The sequence below is a fragment of the Numida meleagris genome, chromosome Z (genome assembly GCF_002078875.1).
Source record: "Numida meleagris isolate 19003 breed g44 Domestic line chromosome Z, NumMel1.0, whole genome shotgun sequence".
Classification (NCBI taxonomy): Eukaryota; Metazoa; Chordata; class Aves; order Galliformes; family Numididae; genus Numida; species Numida meleagris.
In genome coordinates this window covers 4,824,467-4,842,321 of record NC_034438.1, presented here as the reverse complement: position 1 = coordinate 4,842,321, position 17,855 = coordinate 4,824,467, and the positions used below count along the sequence as shown (strand labels likewise).

At 36.0% G+C, this 17,855-nt stretch overlaps 1 long non-coding RNA gene across 1 annotated transcript in view; it reads right to left on the bottom strand.

The window, feature by feature from the left end:
- Positions 6,665-17,855, bottom strand: part of LOC110390221 — a 16,193-nt gene continuing 5,002 nt past the window's right edge. The window contains exons 2-4 of the long non-coding RNA XR_002433639.1: positions 16,727-16,788; positions 8,681-8,769; positions 6,665-8,303 (exon numbers count right to left, since the gene is read on the bottom strand). This is a non-coding gene — a long non-coding RNA (uncharacterized LOC110390221). The remainder of the gene's footprint in view (positions 8,304-8,680; positions 8,770-16,726; positions 16,789-17,855) is intronic.

Sequence of the window (17,855 nt, the reverse complement as noted above, 5' to 3'; positions counted from 1 at the left end):
TTGTCAGCGGTTTACGGGCGTTCGGCCCGGTTCCGTGACGAAGGGGACGGGGGATCCATGGGTCCACACCCCAGGAAGAAGGGAAAAGGAGAAAAGGGTAAGGAGATGGCCCTGAGAGCAAAGAACAGCGGCAACAATCTGAGGAGAAACAAACTAATTTACTAAATAAGATATCGGAATGCAAAACAACACACTATAATACAATATAATTACAATTTAAGCTGATAAATCCAATACAGAGAGAGAGAATGTCCCAAAATCAAGGTAGACCTTACTCTACTACCGACAATAAGACGGCTGGAGAGTGAGGTGCTGCCAAGACGAGAGACGGCGGAAAAAGGGACGAGGTCTCGTGATCTGCAAGTTTTTATACTGCGAGCTTTTATCTTTACCCTCCGGCTGAAAATGGTAACAGAGGAGCAAAGTGCCGTGGGGAATGTAGTAGTCCTTCTCTTCCGAGAACCAGGTACATTCACTACATGATGTTATGATGTGGGGTACCAATAACCGAAAATCATAAAACCATGACACATGTGAGGGTTGTTTGCATTAAATATAGAGCTACCGTAGTGCTAGCTTTCTCTTTACCACACTGGACAACTTTTGCCCAGCCTGCTTGGCCTCCAGGGAATACATCCTGTTTTGTTCAGGCACTATGAAAGGTCTAAATACCACCGCTTAAGGTCTGATCAGAGGAGTGCCCAAACTGAGAAAATAAACAAAAAAAAAAAAGTTTTTTTTTTCTTTTTGTCCTCTTGCTTCCTCATTCTTTGACTTCATTCCTTGTTATCTAAATTATCAGTACCTATGGCAAAGAATTATTTTTAAAAATAAATCACAGTGAATATAAACTGTGTCATTTACTAATGGAGCCTATTTTGTCTCCAGAGGACAACTGGTACTGAGTCACTAAATACTCCAAAAACTGTTGCAAGACTCCTTAGTGAAGAAGACTATATTTTTCTCTGTTCTACAATTAGTTTTTAAGTAAGAAAAGAAAATCTGATTTTCAGTAGACACCATTCCCATTGTGTTCAAAGTAAAATCCATTGTTCCACCCATAAGTAGAGGCCATCATCCCTGAATTTATCTTCTTCAAATGGACTTTTTGGGTCTCTATAACATCAGGTATTATTAACTTCTAGGGATGAAATGTTGTGTAGTTAAAGCAATGTGTATTTTTAATCCTCCTTCTGAAGAATCCATCTCAAATGTGCATATTCTTTTCTGGTAGGTCTTTTTCTTCAGTTTTGTTCTCCAGTTGGCTTATATTTTCCTATATTGTAGAAGCTGTATATTGCACGCAAATCTCATTTGTTCCCTGTTCATGTTTCTTTTTCCTCACTTTGAACCGTTTGTATGTTTTCTTCCATTCCTAGGAACCTTCTCTATTTCTATTTGTTCTTCAAACTCCCTGACAGACTTGTCGTTCACTCTCCACTTCTCACAATCAGCACGTCAGACAATACTGCAGTAGATCATAATTCATTGCTATCAGAAAAGGTCCAGTATTTCCTCCATTTTGGGAATTTCACTGGAGCCATCAGAAAATGAAATAGCAACACTTTTCCCTCTGCTACTTATCCTTTTAGCAGAACAGAGGAGAACATAGTGTAACATTCAGAACATACACAACAAACCTGAGCAAGCAAACAAAGCATATGCCATCTGCCACAGTCTGGAGAGCATATTCACTGCCAGACTTGATTCAAGATAGCCAGAATAAAATATTCAATTTAAATGTGCTAAAGGAAGTTGGTGTTTTGTTGTTTTTTTCATCATCTCATGCTCTATCAGTATTTTCTCTGTAGGAAACAACTGATATGATCAATATTTATATTCATATTTTATTTTTAAGGTTTTCATCTGCTATTTTCCTTTGAGAACACTGTATACAGGTACTGGACTATTCTACATAATAGAAACTGATGTCCTAGTGTAGGTCAAAACTTATACTGCCGATTTCTATTTTATGGAAGGTAAGTCAGGAAATTCCTTTGTCCTGAGTAAACATACTCTTCTCTTGAACCATAGCCAATGAGATCAGAATGAGCTCATATCATCTTGTAGTGAAGGAAACTTGCCATATTCTCATCTTTGTACCAGGTTATTTATATTGTTACAAATGTCCAGTTTGGGGAAGGGTGATGAGGTGTAGTTCTGCCAGGAAGTGTTTTAAGACATGGGAAAATGCCAATTGCTCAGATGTCTTTAATTTTTCTTGAAGGTATAGGGTGAAGAGAGGAGCAATCTTAGAGATGAAGAGAGCAGTTTATCATCTTACAGTATCTTTATATAATAAACATTCTACCTTAATATAAGGACAACGTAAAAATTTCTGCAGAGCACATAATGACAGAGACTTTTGTCATCTGTGCATTACTACTACAGTCAAGGTGGAATTAATGCCTCTGAAAAGTAATATATGTAACATTGTAAAGAACAAATTATCAGCTGTAATGAGAAGATGACAATACATCACAGTGCGCTGACTGCTAAGAGTAGGAAGAAGTAAAAGACTAAATAATGATTAATGCAACTTCCCTGCCCCAAATTATTATAACTAAAAGAAAAAATGATTGGAATTCTAAAATGGAGATCTTATTCTGAATCAGATTTCTTTACTGGTGTCCAGTGGCCCAATTATACTTGGAATTTTGGTTTCTGTCAAAGGAAAATAACAATATAAACTACTAAGTACCTCTGAAGAATCCTCTTTTGAACTAATAATTATGAGCAATGACAGTCCAAGAACAATGAATGATATCACAATGTTTTATCTCTAACAAATCAAGGCACACTCATGAGAGTGAAAAGATTTTTCTTCTTTCTGACTTTGCCAGCAACATGAGAAGTGGAGTACATTCCTCATCACAGCAAGCAAAGTGTGTAGCTATCACCATTCACATCACCATCACAACTATGTTCATCCTTACAAAGTAATAAACAAACTTATAATTTTCTACCAAAAAACCCACGAACCCAACAACAATAAAATAAAACAACATAATAAACTCAAACAAAACAATGACAACAAATAATAATAATAGTAATAATAGAGCCTATTAAAAAAAAAAAAAGAATTTCAAAGGACATAGTAAATCCCAAATTAAAAGACAGGGTTTTGGTTAACAGATCTATGTCCAGGTGGAGGACAGATGGAAGTTTTTTCCCCCAGGGGTCCATCTTCAGACTGATGCTCTTTAACATCTTTATCAATAACATACATAGTGAGATTGAGTGATGACATCAAGCTGAGTGCTGCAGCTGAAACAAGAGAAGGAAGGGATGCTATCCAGAGGGATGTGGGCAGGCTTGAGAAGTGGGCAAGCAAGACTAATGAGATTTAACAACATCAAGTGTAAGTTTTTGTGCTTGAATCAGGACAATCCCAGATATGATTACAGTCTGGAAGACGAGTAGATTGAGAGCAGCTCTGCAGAGGTCTGGGGATCCTCTTGAATGAAAATCTGGACAGAATCTAGCAGTGTTTGTTTGCAGCCTTGAGGGTCAACTGTACCCTTGGCTGCATCAGAAGAGGGGTAGCCAGCAGGGCAAGGAAGAGGATTGTCCCTGTCTACTCTGCCCATGTGAAGACTCAGCTGAGGTACTGTGTCCAGGCCTGAGGCCCCTAGCACAAGAAAGACATGGAGCTGTTGGAGAGGTTCAAGAGAAGGACCATGAATGCAATCAGAGCACTGAAGCACCTCTCTTGTAAAAAAAAAGGTTGAGAGACTTGGACTTGTTCAGTCTGGAGAAGACAAAGATGCGGAGAGACTTCATTGTGGCCTAGTACTTGAGAGAAGCTTACAAGCAGGAGGGAGTCTGATGGTGATAGGACAAGAAGGAATGGCTTTTAATTAAAGCATGTAAGACTTAGATTAGATATTAGGAGGAAAACTTTTACTCAGAGGATATAGAGGCACTGGAACAGATTGTTCAAAGAAGTTGTGTATGCCCCATCCCTGGAGATGTTCAAGGTCTCATTGGATGGGGCTCTGGGCACCCTGATCTAGTGGATGACAACCCTGCCTGCCTGCATCACAGGGTTGGAAATGGATGACCTTTAAGGTCCCTTCCAAGCTAAGCTATTCTGTGATTCTATGAATTTGTGGAGAATAATTCTCAACTAAAAAAATAAAAAAATAATAAAAATAATAAAAATAATAAAAAAAATCTCCTGACATATGTTCTAATTGATTTTTACATGTATATATTTTTAATCATTTTAAATTATTTTAATGTATTAACTCCTTTCTTTATTCTATTTATTATTTTCTTTATTTAAAAAGTATTATTTTAAATTACAGATATTATTACATATAATGAAGCATAGACATTTTACAAATAATTGGAAACATTTCAAAGAAAGTGCAGAAGTGTTTCCAAGGTTTAACAGGAGAAAGGTAATATTGATAAAACTATCTTATTTTTGATAGGTTTTAGATTCTTTCTAGAATTCTGAAAGCAATGCAGTTGTTTATGTCCAAACAATTAAGAAAATGATGTTATAAAAATATAAATATGGCTAATACCTGTAACTTTCTAATAACAACCTGAGGCAGGAAAGAGGAACTGTACTTTGGTAGATAAAGCAAAGTATTATCTATCTTCCTCCTCTGCCATTAACTTGTCAAGTCAATATAGAAAAATCACTTAAGCAAACATTTTCAAAGTTTATTTGAATAAATGAAGGTTCTTAATTGTAAAAGTAGGTGCCTGATTCAAGGAGAAGCTGGGCACTGAACTTCCACATTTGCTCTGCTCTGCAGATAGTCATTTTGAAAGGGTCATTAATTCTCATGCTTTGAAGCTCAAACAGACATCTACAAATAACACTGTTTTTATTCTGTCACCTTCTAGTGCTGTGCATGCTCAGATAACTAACTACTTCAACCAACAGCTACAAGAGTTAGAGAGAAGGCTGAAACTCAAAACAAGACCAGGGTTTTGTAACCTTCATGTTGCTTGCTCACAGGCTTGCTTCATGGGTTATATTGGAGAAATAAAGCAGTTATCAGAGCAAGATCTGTGCAGCAGACTGAATAACTGTTTCCTTCAAAGTTTTAAAAAATATATTCAAAGCAGTCTGTCTTACTACTGCTTTTCAAGGGTCACAAATCATGACAGGAGATAACTGTGGCTCGAACAGTAAATGTTTCTCAAAATCCAACTCTGAGACTTAAGAAATCGTAACATATTGCATTTCAAATCATTAATCTCATACTATGGATTTTGTTAAAATCATCTTAGAATCCTCACAGAATCATAGAAATATTTGAGTTGGAAGGAACCTTTAAAGATCATCTAGTCCAATTCCTTTGCAGCAAACAAGAACATCTACAGCTAGATCAGGTTGCTGAGCACCTGCTGTCTCCAAGGATGGGACATCCACCAGTCCTCTGGGCAACCTGTTCCAGTGCCTCACCACCCTGATTACAAAAAACTTTTTCCTTATATCCAATCTAAATCTCCTCTCATTTAGTTTGAGACCATTTTTCCTTGTCTTGTCACAACAGATTCTGCTGAAAATTCGGTCCCCTTCTTTTTTACAGCCCCATTCTTGCAGCAACCTGATAGTCTGCAATCAGGTCTCACCAGACCCTTCTCTTCTTCAGGCTGAACCGCCCCCGCTCTTTCAGCCTGTTCTCACAGGGGAGGTGTTCCTTCCATTGAATGATCTGTTGTCTGTGCCAAACTAGACATTTTCTTGGTGGTGTCCTTCACATGAAATCCAGGAAGGCACTAGAGTTCTTTAAGAGGTTCTGCCAGCATGTTAGGTGTTCAGATTCCTGCCAGGAGAAGTCTGTAAGTAACAGCCATCTCTTCTTTGAGGGTATAGCCTTGATACCGGGAGAAGGCTTTTCTGGTTTTGGTGGGTTCCAGTAGTGCAAATTGCTGTTATCATAGAGCTGGTTATAACTGCCCTTAAAGAATTATTTCTTAGAATAACCCAACATGTCTATGATTGTAAACAGCTTATTTTCTTGTTGTTTAGTTTGGGGTAAGAGGATATAAAATGGGGTAACTGTTGTAGCAGTTTGGATGAATATAACAAAAGATCAGATAATAAACATCTGTTAAGAACATGTGTTGGAACTCTAGGGCATTACTAGTCTGTAATACTGTAATAGTGAGCAAACAAAAAAATGAATAAATAGGCATATAAAATAATGATTTCTTCCACCATCCCTCCCTTGTGAAACCCAAAAAAGGTTTTCTAAATCTTGATGAGAATAGAGGAACTCAGTATCTCTGAAACTGTTATTCAGTATAACATCTGCATATTGACAGATCTATCAACCTAAAGAGGAGTTCACAACTAAAGAAAAGTATGAAAGGCCACTGTCAAAGAGAAACCCAAGCCTAGAGAACTTTACCAGTGAGAAAACAAAGGGGGGGAAATAAAAGCTTAGAAAAATGAGATTAATTGCTAAAGTCCCCAAGAATGCCAGAAATTCATACTAAGTCACATCTCAATGTTTTTTCACTGTTAGATGCATTGAATTTCAGGAGTAGAAATGACAAAGTGTTTTCTAAAGCATACATACGTTTGCTAGTGCATACATTCTCATCTTACTGCTACAAAACAAATCCAGCACTTCAATGACCCAAGGTGATCTTCAGACCAGAAGATCAGAAATAGTGTTTTTATTATTGAAACAAAACAACAACAACAACAACACTGTTATCTCCACGGATTCTAATGCCTTAATTCATGCACCAGATTGTCTATCCTGTCAAAAATAGCGTTTCTTCCAACTTTGCATTAGAAATCCTCTGATTAAAGAATGAATGGTGCATAGGTGGACAGAGATGAGAAAATAATTCTCAGAAAAGGTAAGGAATGCTATGAGGCCACGCAGAAAATCTGCAGCAGTTCCAGGAAGAGAAACAAGATATCCAGCTTTAGATAAGTATTGTTTTAGCCATGCTTTAGCCGAGAACTCATTCTTCTTTTGGAAACAGGTGGCTGCAGTTAAAACCTATACAACCCCAATCACTTACAAGCTAGTTATCTTTAAATTGTTTTCTTGAAATTGGATGATGATGAGATATTTTCTATGTATCTTTCCCTCTTTCAGGCTCTGCTCTATCTTTTTTAATTTCCCCTTATAGGCATATTGCAATAGCTGCTGGCTAAAAGAGCTAGCCAAGGGAACGCAGGCATTCTCAGTTCTCATTAGGAGAGATTTTTTTTTTTACTTATAGTGCTGGAGGGATATTGTAAAGGCTAACTGTAAAGATTTAAAAAAAAGGTTTTGTCCTGTTCCTCTCTCTAATAGCTTGATGATACTGTAGTAAATTTCAACAAAACAATGTAAACAGGGCTTTATGGCCTTCCCTGTACCGGACCTTTTCTTTTTAATAGTGGTCATTTGGAACCACACTATCCGCAAGTACAAAAGAAGCTTGGTATTAAATAAACAGAAGGTAAAGCGCTATTTATGTTAACATAAACAGCTCTAGGAAGTCTTTTAAAAAGGAATTTATTAGCATAGGTTTCTTAATCTACAACTTTTTCCAATCTCTTCCTTATCTTCAATCTCACAGCTACTATACTGTGCATTACTATACATGAAAATAATAATAAAAAAGGCTATTTGTAACATGGTTGTCATTTTCAGTTTGTAATTGCAATAGATAATCAAATAGAAGGAGAAAATATGATAAGAACAGCAATTACTAGCTTAAAGCTCTAAGCTTGCTGATATATCTGAATATCTTGCACTCTGTTTTCTCTCCCCTTACCCAAAATACTTTCCCATGTGCTCCAGTATATCTTTTACATTCTACCTGTTTCAAAATTTAAGGATAAGAAATGATGATGGGTTGTTTGTAAACTGCATATCATTAATGAATAATCAATTTATCGGTCTTGATCATTAGCTTGAAGCCATCTGTGCAATCCTCACATTTTCTGGGAGTCAGGGAGGATGACTTATTTATGTTTTATCCTCCTTTTCATGGACTCAGAGAGGTAAGGTAAAAGATAAACAGGTGAGAGAAGCAGCCATGAATTTTTCTGCCCACAAGCAGAAATACTCGTAGTGCAAGAAGTTTCCCGAGTGTCCTGCAAATTCACCTGAATTTTACTTTTGAAATATTGTCTCTCACAACTGAAGCATTCTTTAGTCTTTAGTTTTTGGTATCTCTGCATTTTGATAGCTAGCACAGGGCAGGAATCTCCACACCTCATGACTGGACCACAGCCACACACCTCTGAACTGGGAACCATGAAAATGCCATCGGTTGTTTTTAACTTTCCCTTGGATTAGGCTGGGGAGCAAACACTGAATAATCTGTAAGAAAAAAAAAAATAGTTCTGAATATTATTTACAAACCCTTTAAATGTTTATTTTGGATGTTTTCCCTTGATTTAATTGTATTTTAAAATAGAATCAGATCATATTAAATAGCCTATTTATTTTCTCCATTTCCTATGCTCACAAAAAAGGGCATCTGTTGGTTTTAAAACATTTGAACAAGTACCAAAAACAGTCATATATGCACACTGTTCTCACAGCAGAGCAGAAACAACTTTTTAAAATGTTGGCCTATGGGTTGAAGACATTGTGCTTATCTAAAATGTTTTTACAACTAACACAAACACATAGAAGCATACACAGAATCTAATGATAGGTATAGATATATTAACTAATAACATGCAATAATTTACCTTTTCTAGAGATTCATCTTATATGACCATAGCCCCCAGGCTGTCCTTTATGGCTCTGGGAGCGTTTTTGTTGATGAAATCACCAAATCCTGTGAAGTAAAAATTCACAGATGTGTGCACTCTTTTATGTATTAAACCTAATGTAACAGGAAAAAGACATGGGAACTTAAGGAGGATGGCAGTGAGAAGTCATCCTCAGCCATTAGCAGGGTGATTCCTCCAAAAATTACTTACTTGGACCCTTGAAAGCATATCCATGCTAGGATATAGAATGTATGAAAACAGCAAAGGAAGCTGTCACCCTCTGAAAAGAGAGGTAGGCATTACCTATCAGTCACATATGGTATATGTTGTAACCATATGTTGTGTTTTCTCAGTTGCTCCTTATGTTTATTTTTTTATTCCAATCCCTGAACTTCACCCCTCCGAATTTGCCTTAGGCACTGTTCTTTGTCAGCACCCTAGGAGGCAGGAGATACAAGCACAATTTCAGTTCTAGTGACTGACCACTCCAGGGAAAAGTTGTGCTCCACAATGGAATATATTTAGTGATTTCAGGAAATGAAGCAACTGCACTCTTGAAATCAGAAATTCTGTACCTGGATGAAGTACATTTTATTCAGGTCAGTTACCAGTCAGTGGAGCTAGAAAGCCTCAGAGTGTTTTTGCTGAACTTCTGAAAAAGTATTTTGATGGAACAAGAAAAATTAGGCAAATTTTCATGGAAACGATGAAAAAATCATTTATAAAATTTCAACTAAAAGCGAAGACTGTGGTGCTTCTCAGAGAAATACATTATAAGCATATTATTTCAAAATTATTTCTTTTTTTTCTCTAAGCTTGTTTTCAGAAAGGATACAACCACTTCTTGTGGAATTTTCCATGCAATATCTGCTTGACATTGGCTGCCAGAATGGAAAATTCCTGCCACCATTTGGAAAGAGAATCAAGAAATAGGAAATGTTAGTCAAATTTAAGCACTCACTTTACTCACTTTGCTCCTAAAGCTGCCTGGTTCATAGTACCATTCTTCCTAGGGGTGCCAACACCTTTTACAACCTGTGGGCTACATTCTGCTGCTCATTGCATCTATGTAATCATTGCAAAGAGCTGCCAGTCCAAAGCATTTACGAACCATGAAAAACTGCTGAAAACCACATCATTTAAAAATGATAGTTTGAGGTTGTTCTTATTTATCATTCTACTGCTGACCCCTTGAGGTGTGTACACTGCACAGTTTCAAGACATATATATACATATATATATATATTTAAGTAGGAAAGAAAAGCAAAAAAACTCTTGTTTTATTGTAAATGAAGGCAATATTGACATTGTCTCCTCATTTGGGACATTGAAGAAAAAAAAATAAATTTTTAGAAACGGTGTTATTGTTTTTATCAGAACTATACCAGCTCCGATAAATGAAGAAGGACTGGAATACAGGGCAGTGTGTCACCTGGCTGTGTAGAGCACCATCAGATTTACAAAGCATGCGGTTGAGTCTGATTGAGAAGTGAACTGCACTGATGAAGCGACAGCACTCGAGTGAAAGAGGAGGAAATACTAGTGAAAGATGCTGCTGTAAACTTCCTTCTGATAGTAAGCTTTCATGTTTCCAGAAAGCAGCCTGGATATTAGTTGCAATTTTTCTTTTCCCTGAAAGACTCTTGCAGAGTGACCTGCCCGCAATTCAATTTCTCTGCCTTGAAAGGAGGCAGAATCAAGTCAACTCTGCTAGAATTTGAACCTGTGGCTCAAGGGAGTCTAAGTAATTCAACCCTTAGGCACCAACTTTTAAGCTATCACCCTCCAGCGTATGATAAAAGGTATTGCATAAAGAAAGGAAACAGAATTGTAATGATGGAAGTTTGGGGTGAGTCATAAAGTGAGACAGGTTTCAGATATTTTTGGAGGGGTTCATGGAATCACATTATATTCAGACTGTGGGGATAGCAGCAGGAAAGAGCATTAGAGTTAAAAACATTTTCTAAACACTGAAGTGAACTCAAGATTTTATGATATTTAAGAAAGTTTAGGAAAGTTTATGGTGTGTATGCTTTGTTTGCTCTCTGTCTTTTTCTGACTTTCTGCTGTCATCTGCTCCTGAAAGAACACTTGACAGGAGGTAGCGTTTTTAGCTATATCTCTAACATCTCAAACAGAGAATAATGGAAGCCACATGAGAAAACTGAATATATTTTTTGCTCTTACAAAATGGAGAAATGAAGGTTCGGAAGAATTTTTCTGAAAATACTACTAGTAACAATTTTGTGAATATTTTTCTAGTAGGTCTCCTTCTCTTTTTCTCTTTCCCTTCATTTTGATATAAAAGTAGTGGAAAACACATCCTCAGCTGCTGTTTTATTTCTGCTTTTCAAAGAAAGTTTGGTTTAAAAAAGTAGATTTTTATATTTTCTTGGAAATAGTAAAATTTTTCCCTGCCGGGACATGCTTTACTAATTTAGATCAACTGGAGTTTGTGTTTTAAGTTCAGGTAACTCTTATGTTATACTTTTTAATATAACTGTGGGTATTTATATTATCCTTATAAAAATGTTTTCACTAAGTTTTATCAGATGGAAATGAGTTCCATATTTTTTAATCAGTTTTAAATGAGTTACCTTTGAATTTTCCCATATGTTTCCATTACAAAACAAAAAAAAACAAACAAACAAAAACACTTTATTCATTTCTATATATAATTCACTTAAAAATGCATATACTTCAAAATAGAAGAGTGCAGCTATTTGGGAGAGGAAAGATTTATACTCTTGTAGTTTGAACTCTTTGTATCCATGATGCACAATTTTTTTGGCTCATCGGGTATCTAAAATACAAAATTCCATTTAAGATCTTATTTTCTGTTCATGTATCTTCTCTACAAGTGAGGCTTTTCTGAACATTTCTATGAAATGAGAAAGTTTCTGTTGAGCCATTTACCTAAATAGACAGGATGCTTTCTTTCTTTTATTTTAAAACTCCAGCAGAATACATGAGTAATTCACAATTTTCACTTCCTCTTCTATATTACTTATTTTCTGTTTTTGTTTTCTTATTGTTATTAATGTTATTGACAATTCTTATTTCTATTTCTATTATTATTATTATTATTATTATTATTATTATAGGATATTATTGTCAAACAACAGGAAAGTATCCCAATTCATAAAAGAGAAACTCCAAAAAAATCCACAGTCTTTTAGAAAGAACTGCTCAGTGATTTAAAAAAAAAAAACAAAAAACAAAAAAACTAGCGCTCTGTAGTTTTCATAGACTGTACAGCCTATTGGCTTTCACTTGTATATTCTAGTTTTATCTTGAAGACTTAACTTAGTAGCATTATATTCAATTAATTCTGTGCTGTGAACAATTACTGAGAGAAACCAAGGTGTTTCAAACACCCAAATGCTGTGAAATGTCATGAAATATGGCTAGATGTTTTCAGTAGATCCATTATGAGGAGAAAAGCCAAAAGAGTCCCATTGTTTCTGTTGATCTATCGCATACAAAAGAGGGATTGGTGTCTGGTATGAAGCTATGCACACGGGCAAGTTCTGCTCATAGAGGAGTTAGTTGACAATACACGGCACAGATTCCTTTCTTCTTTATCATGGATTGATTCTGATGCTTCAAAAATGGATCAAAAAAGAGTGATAGCAAGAAAGAGATCACTGATTCCTCTCTTGCAAGGGGTAGAAATACTCAGAAGATTCTCCTCTTAGATTTCATTTTTGTTGATCTACAACTTGATTTCCTTCTCACATTCCTGAAAGGAAGTCAGTCATCGCAGATAAACACATAACAGTAGGAAACCAAGATATTTTATATTGCAACTCCAAAGTCACCATGGTGCTATGGATTACAAAATCTGAACTCTCATTCTATGAATTTAAAAGAAGATATATTTTTGGACTGCATTAAAACCATTGCACACAGAATCTGTTATTATTATGGGTATATATTAAAAATGTTATGTTAAATAAGGGTGCTTTTAAATATGGTCCCAATGAATCCTCCTCTGATTAAATAGAGATGTGTGAGAACAATACAAAAGGCCCTCTTGTTAGAACTGAGAATAAAGGTCTTGGTACCTCTCCAACTAAATTACAATCATCAAAGCTTTGGGGTCCATCCATCAGTATTTGTTATGGGTAACTCATCAGTTGTTGGGCCATGTCAGCTTGATTTAACTAGCACATATGAACAATGGCAATGCAGGCCTGATTCCTGAACATTTAAAACTAGCTGGTGAAGGCAGATGGCATTATCCAGTTCTCACTGCTCTACTGCAGAGAACTAAAGTTTAAACTATCAGCTACCTGCCATTTTTGAAATTGCTGCAGATAAAAACTCTTTGATGATTTCAGATTTCTGCTGCTCGCTTGCAGGCTTACAGAGAATAATTGCTACCATAAGAAAACTACTGAAATAGACAATAAAGTGATTTTGGCTGGAAGTACATTGTAATTCTGTTCCATATTGGTATGTGCTGCACCACAGAGACAAGTGTTTGTTTTAAACAACAAAAAAAAAATAGCTAAATCGAGGAGGAAGAAAAACAACCTACCAGTTTAATAGTTCTGATATAATAATCTGTGAACCAGCTAAGACAGAAACTTAATTGTTACTGAAAAGATTAAATAGAGTATGTCTGAATAAAAAAAGTAGGGCCATATGCCATCCTGAAAGGCTTCAGAACAGAGGAACGAGGCACAACATAATCCAGAAAAAAAGTCCCCATCTGCAAGAGGAAGCCATTAATGTGATATTGTCACCTAAATCCGGAAATAAAATTTGCCAACCCAAATGACAGGTTAGAAAACTGGCATTACTTTTATTGCAGTGCTGGGTACATGGAGGATCTCTTCTCTTAGCGTGCACACACAGGAGCTACAGCACACTCATCATATATGTTCAACATATGAATATTCATTCATTTTCTGCAAAGTTCCTGACTGTTCAGAGAATTGCTGTATATATCAAAATCTAGTATTACGCACATGCTGCGTTATTTGGGGTTTTTACAAGGGACCATTGTTGGCCCTGGGGCTCCACATAGAAGTGCTATCTGGCCAAAAGTTCATATTCCAAGAGGTTTTGGCCCCTAATATGATCAAAGAGTAATTTGCATAAATCGGCTGCTGACTAAGTTTCGTGTCATCATGTCAAACTTGGTAAGTTGCCTAACATATTCTGGGTTGTGCAGACTAAGCAGGGTACAGTATAACTCCTCAGAGCCTGTGGAATGTCAAAGTTTTGCTTTTAGGCTATAAGTGTCCTGCTTATCTAGGACAAATAACCTTCCCAAGATAGGATGCATGTTTGCTTAAGACTCTGAATTATTTTCTGGATAGCAATACAGCTCCCTCCTTCTTTACGATCTTATCCTGCGCTTTCTAAATGGTAAAATCACCAGCTCTCTTTTCACCTATCTGGGCAAGATCTTCCACTGGTTCTCATGATCCCTGGTTACTACAGTGGTAACAAGATTTATTTTTATCAGTTTAACATTTTAAACCTCTGAGGTTTGAAAGAGTCTCTGTAAGTAAACTAGGCCAACCTCCTTTCTCAAACCAGGTTAAACAGAAAAGGTTTCTCAGGACACTACTCAGCTAGGTTTTGAATATCCCCAGCAGTGGAGAATCCATAACCTTCTCAGGGCAGCTGAGGAACCTATTTCAGTACTTTATTAACTTGTTCTTTTTCTTATGTTTAAATGATTTTTTTTCTTTTACATTTTGCCCCCTGGTTCCTGTTCACTAGGTACTACTGAGAAGCGTCTCGTTCTATCTGCTTTATATCTTACCATGAGTTAATGATACAGATGGAAAAGATTCCCTCTGAGCTGCTCAATGCTACTCGAGGCTATGCAACTCCTCTTGAGTTGAAGTCTCGAAGTTTCAGCTCTGTCACTAATAATAAACATTATAAATAGCATGGGATTTCACTGCAAACAAAACTATTTACAATAAAAGGCATCTGTTCATTCTTTTTAAACCTACTTATTGTATTGATTCTAACTCTTCTAATTAGTTAATCAAATATTGTGTAGCCCCAAATCAAATGCCTCACAGACATCTAAGAGCTCTGTACCAGTACTGCTGTATTTATTAACTTAACATATGCTCCTCTCAAATGAAGACGTCACATTAGTTTAGATGGGATGTATTTTCCAGAAAATAAGCTAGAGTGAATCTTTCCAAAATTCATAAAGTTTTTCAGGTTTGGTGTTTACCCTTTTGAAAATATCAGCACTTTTACATCTAGCTCTCTGAATTATCTTGTGTTCCCAAATTTTGTGAAAATTGACATGAAAACTAGAAGATCAGAGATGGCCTTAGACAGTTCTTCTAAAAATCTTTGGTGTTTCATCGGACATGCTCATGTAAATATACCTTACTTAACAATAGTGGTTTAACATACTTCTTAGCCCTTTTTTTGTAACAGAAAGCATATCATCATGCTATGATGTGATTTTTTTTAATATATTTTCAGGGCTGAAGAAGGAAAATGTGTACTTAAAATGCTGGCCTTTTTCTCCTGTTACTGGCTATTCCACCATCCCCATCCACTAAGTAATTCTGAAGTGTTGATAACTCAGTAAAAAAAAGGTAATATTCTCTTTTTATCAACTATTTCCTTCCAAAGTAGGTTATAAACACTGGCTTAAAACTACAGTCTTGACAAGAGTTTTCATTAAGCAGAGCCAAGACAAAATTATTTTAATGAATGAAATATCCCAGTTCCTCATTGTTTCTTATCCAAGACTGTAACATACTGTGACTTTTGCTATCTTGATTAGAGGATCAAAAATCTTGGAAGAAATCTCTGAATGTTTTTGGACCAGCTTTGCACCTCACTCAATGCAGATCCAACTAAATCAGGCTGCTGACAGCCTTGCCCAGATAAATTTTGAATAACTCCAGTAATGGAGAATCCCCAGCCTTTCTGGCCGAGCTGATTTAGATGTGATCCTTTCCCAGTCTTTTTCCTGATTTCTAACCAGAATTTCAAATATTCAGTGTCCATTTAACAGTGCCTCTTTTCCTACACCTGTGTAGACTGAGGTAACAGAAGATAGCAATAAGACTAATAATGCTACCTCTGTTCGCTCTATTTTGATCTTGTGCTAAATCAATGAGAATGTCTGGATTCTTTGCTTTTCACTTTTTTCTTTTGCATTGGCACATTAATTTGAGAGTAACCCAGATGGGCTCTCTGACAATTTGCTAAATTTTACAATGAGATTTTCTGTTTTTTGAGCTTTCGAGATTTTACTTCCCATTCACACCAAATCACAAGGCAAGTCAGCAAAATAACAGCAAAAGTAGTATCCCAATCAACTTCATCTTGCACAACTCAGCAAGTCTGGAATTTATTTCTAAAATCTTCCTACACTATTTTCTTTCTTTATCTGATCTTTTTTTTCTTTTTTTTTTTTCTTTTCCCCCTGAATCATACTAGGGTACAGACAGTAATAATTTTTACAGAGGTTGCCAGTGTGTCTATCCTGCTAAATGAGTCCATTCTAAATGGACTCATTCCATGAATTTTAATATTTTAGCCTTACAAGTTTTTTTTTTTTTAGCAGCAATTATGCTTCATAATTGTTATGATAGTTCTTTTAGATTAATTTGTTTAGGTTTTGGGATCAGTAGTTATCCAAATGCATATTATAAACTCATTTTCCTTTTGACCAGAGGACTCTTCAGAGATAGCACTAACAGATTTTATCCTTAATCAGTAGGGATAACTAATATTTCTATTAGCAGATTTTTTTCAACATCTTTTTCCCTAGTTTTTACTCTTCCATTATTCTTTTCCCTTATTCATATTCTTATTCATCTGTCACTAGTTGCTTGGTCTGTTAATGCAGCTTAGTTCTGAATCAATTTGTTCTCTAGGTACTTTTACTGCTTAAGAGGAAAGGATGCCACCTACTAAATTTAATTTCTTTGAAACTTGTCTTCTTCAAGTTATGGAGTTACTGATTCATTCTAACAGTTGCTGATTCATTCTAACAGTTGCTACTTCTAGTCCACTTACCTAATGGTCTTTGTAGAAGTACTATCACTACTTGCACTCCTTTCATCCTCCCACAGGAGAAGCTAAACATAACAAACAAACAAACAAAAATAAACAAATTTCATGTCACGTTGGTCAATTATTGTTCATTATGGTACAGAGAAGGGCACCTCTTACAAAAAGCAAGTCATCACACTGGCTCTCTCGAAAAGATCTACAAATCTTAAGAGCTATTAAGCCACCAAGGTCAAATTAATCTTTTCACAAATACTCAGGAAACTCAAAATATTTACACTATTTGAAGACCAGATCTTAGCTAAACAGTAACCAGATCTGTGTACAAAGTGTTTCATTTAGTTGTTCATGGTCAAATTATATAACCACAACTTACAAGAAACAAGCAACAGAAAAAAATATATATATACAAACACTCAAAGTGCTTAGAAAATTTCTCTACCTGTCCACAGTTTTCTATTTCAAATAATAATTGCTGATATTCACCTCTGCATGTGGAGCAGGATGTTAAAAGAGCAGGAAAAGAATACAAACAAGGAGTCAGAGGAGAAGGAGAGATTAAATCAGGGAAAGACAGAAGTGGAAGTGCTAAAAGTCACGGAGTAAAAAAGCGCAGGCAGGTGAAGAGAGAGGTATTCTTCTGTTTTTTATAGTCAGCTTTGCTGCACATGTAAATACATATCCATCTGATACAACCAGGCTTTCCTAAGAACAATATGACTGCACTGAATGAGTATGCAAACACACACTCTCTCTCTCTCTCTTCTCTTGATATTTCCTTACTGAACCAGTATTGATTTCTTCCCTAGACCTCATCTCATATTGTGCCCTGAAAATTAAATGATCTATTTAGTTTCAATATGGCCCAGGTTTCTAATTGGATTTTGAAGCAGTAATTTATGTAATATTAATGGATACTTTCAGAAAACCACTAATTAACAGCTGACCTTTATTTTTCCAAAGAGAGAGAGAGAGAAAGAGAAAGAGTGAGAAAGAGCAAAAGGAAGAAGAAAAGGAAAACAGAAAGAGAGAAAAGAAGAAATGAGAGAGAGAGTAAGAAAGAGAGTAAGGAAGGAAGGGAGGAAGGGAGGAAGGAAGGAAGGAAGGAAGGAAGGAAGGAAGGAAGGAAGGAAGG